Source organism: Octopus bimaculoides, chromosome 22, assembly GCF_001194135.2.
Source record: "Octopus bimaculoides isolate UCB-OBI-ISO-001 chromosome 22, ASM119413v2, whole genome shotgun sequence".
Taxonomy (NCBI): domain Eukaryota; kingdom Metazoa; phylum Mollusca; class Cephalopoda; order Octopoda; family Octopodidae; genus Octopus; species Octopus bimaculoides.
The window spans coordinates 37,473,521-37,476,949 of NC_069002.1; positions in this window are offsets into that span (position 1 = coordinate 37,473,521).

Consider the following 3,429-nt stretch of genomic DNA (forward strand, 5'->3'; position numbering starts at 1 on the left):
ATGGGGAGAGAGAGAGACTGATAAAATACATTTTAGACTGAAATAAGTACTGGGGTTGATATGGCAACTAAAACTTTTGAAGATTGTGCTCCATATGACTGGAGTTCAATAACTTTATAAGAGTAAAATTCACACACACACACACACACACACACACACACACACACACACACACACAGAAGTATTGGGCTTTTTTCCCCATTTGTAAATAATTCTGTCTGTGAGTTTATCATACTGGACCAAGACTAGTTGCCCTTTCTTAGGACAGGGTCTCTTCAAATTCACTTATAAGATTTTTTTCCAGGCTGTCCTTACAACTTACCTGTCTAGCTTACAGCTCATATGTATGCCCCACCTCCCATTCTAGAAGTCTTATTCCACAGGCAATTGTTCTATGTCCACCTGGACAGAATTTTATATATTTAGAAAGTTTTGTGCTCTTTCCCCTGCTTTCAAACTTCACACTGTGAACGAAACACAAATCAATCAATCAATCTATAAAATAATGAACTACATTTTGTGTTTTAATTTTTATTTTATATTTACAGTTTATATTTCTTCTTGTACGATGTATTCTAAATAGTTTTGGAGGTCATTTCCCCTGTAAAGGTTTTGGGAACAAAGCACAAAATTTCTTTTGTTTTTTTTTTTACTTTTTTTTTCTTTTTTGGGGGGAGAGAAACTGTTGAAACAGCAGAGATGTGTATCTTGTTGAAGGCAAATCTAGAAAGCCATGTTGAGAGGAAGGCATGTGTAGACATATGTACATAGACAAGCATATGTTATTGGATATGGTAGCTATGTGTAGTATGTGTATGTACATATATCTGTATGCATGTATGTATATTTGTGTGTGTGTATATGTGTATATATGCAGGTGTGTATATATGTATATACATGTGTATATATATATATGTATATGGTTATGTGTGTGTGTATTTGTATATGTGTATGTATATATATGTATATGATTATATAAATATATGTATATGTGTATATATTATATTTTTATATTTATATTGTACAATATATATATTTTACATGTATGCATATGTATAAATATGTGTATGTATATATATGTGTGTGTGTGTGTGTGTGTGTATATATATATATATATATATATACATAATACACAATACACATAGAGATCTATGCATACATATATATACATACCTACACACTCACAGATCTATGCATATATATATATATATATATATATATATATATGCATACATCTATATATATATATGGTGTATGTATCTTTGTATGTGAGTTCTTCTTTTCTCTCTCTCTCTGTTTTTGATGTCTTCATCCTCTCAACATGGCAAAATGTATCAACTGTAAATTTAAGAAATTATGAGAGGGATTTTTAAAATTATAATTGCTTTAAATTAAAATGTAATGATTTAAAATATATAATAAAAAAAAGAAAAAAACTTTAAATATGTCCCCCATCCCTCAAAAGAAGAAAATTGATTTCCCTCCAAAAATGTTGATATTAGTGCACCAACTGCAGAATTAGTGCACAAACTGCAGAATACTGTTTTATTTGAAAAGAATTCTAAACTTATAGTTTTTTAGGTGAAAAATAAAAATGTTAAAAAGCAAAAAAAAAAATAAATTAAATAAATAATAATAATAATAACGACCTATGAATTGAAATAAAGGTTAATTGTACTTGACATTGGTTTGTTGACATTGACTTTGTCAACTCGAAAAATTGACGTAATTCATTCAGACTTGTAAATTTATTTTCATGTTAAAACTTGTCATTTATGCTGTGTCACCTTCATTCTGAGAATAAAATATAAAAAAAAAAATACCAGCAATCATCAAAATGCAACTTTCTTTTGTTATTGTTGTTGTTATTGTTATTTCTATTATTGTTGTTGTTTTCTTTCTATTGCTTTTATGGTGGTAATGATGGAGCATGGATATTGAAAAGCTAACAAACCTGCACATCTCAGCAAGTGGTCATCCTCTTACCTCTCTCAGGACCTATGAGAACACAAAAGCAGTGAAGGAAGTCTAGAGGGGTTAAATGGTTCATGTGGCCAAGACATTGTGTGCAACAGTTTAGTTCATCTGCACACAGATGCCTTAGTGCATACTTAAAAGCACGGGGACCATTTCTTTCTCAAGAACACAACACAGCTCAGTTTGAGAATTGAACTCACTACCTTGTGATTGTGAGCCCAATGCTTTTACCACTGAGTCATGCATCTTCACAGTTAGAGGTAGAGAAGAGAGAGAAAGCATGTTGTTAGAAAATTCATTGTCAGAAAGGATTTAAAAAAAAGAGAGAAAAGATACATTGAAGGTTACAGCAGATAAAGAGGAGAAAGGGTCTTAATAAAAGTGTGAAATTCACAGGAGAGGAGAAAAAGTGTTGGTAGAAAGGGTCACATTCGAAATAAAGACGGGAGAAAATGTTGATAAAAAGTTGAATAACACAGAAATAAGTGTTGGTAGGAAATTGAATTTATAAAGAACAAAATAGAGACGGTTTCAAAGGACGTAGTGTGAAAGTAAATGAGTTGTAGGAATCTATCCTGGAGACAAATTGAGAATTTAGATATGGATGCAAGTAAAAAGGGTTTTTGTTGAACCAAAGTTCAGTAAAGGTTAAGTAGAGGACTTCCGATGGAAGGGATTCCATTCAAATTATTTTTGAGTGACACACCATATAAAGTGTATCCGTTCATCTTCTATACTGAAATAACTTGGCTACATAAACTGTTCTCCACTTAGCTATGCAGACGATCTTCCCTTTGGCTATACACATGATCTTCCGTTTAGCTACAAACGATCTTCCGTTTAGCTATACAAACGATCTTCCATTCAGCTGTACAAACGATCTTCCCTTTAGCTATACAAACGATCTTTCCTTTAGCTGTACAAACGATCTTCCCCTTAGATTTACAAACGATCTTCCCCTTAGCTATACAAACGATCTTCACTTTTGTTATACAAACGAGCTTCCCTTTAGCTGTACAAACGATTTTTCATTTAGGTAAACAAACAATCATCACTTCAGCTATAAAACGATCTTTCCTTTAGCTATACAAACGATCTTCCCTTTACCTATACAAACGATCTTTCCTTCAGCTATAAAAAAGATCATTTCTTAAGCTATACAAATGACATTCCTTTAGCTATACAAACGATTTCCCTTTAGCTATACAAACGATCTCCCCTTTAGCTGCACAAACGACCTTCCCTTTAGCTATACAAACGATCCTCACTTCAGCTATACGAATGATCTTTCCTTTGGCTATACAAACGATCTTTCTTTTAGCTATACAAACGATCCCTCCTTAAGCTATACAAATGACATTCCTTTAGCTATACAAACGATCTCCCCTTTAGCTATACAAACGATCTCCCCTTTAGCTGTACAAACGATCTTTCCTTTAGCTATACAAACGA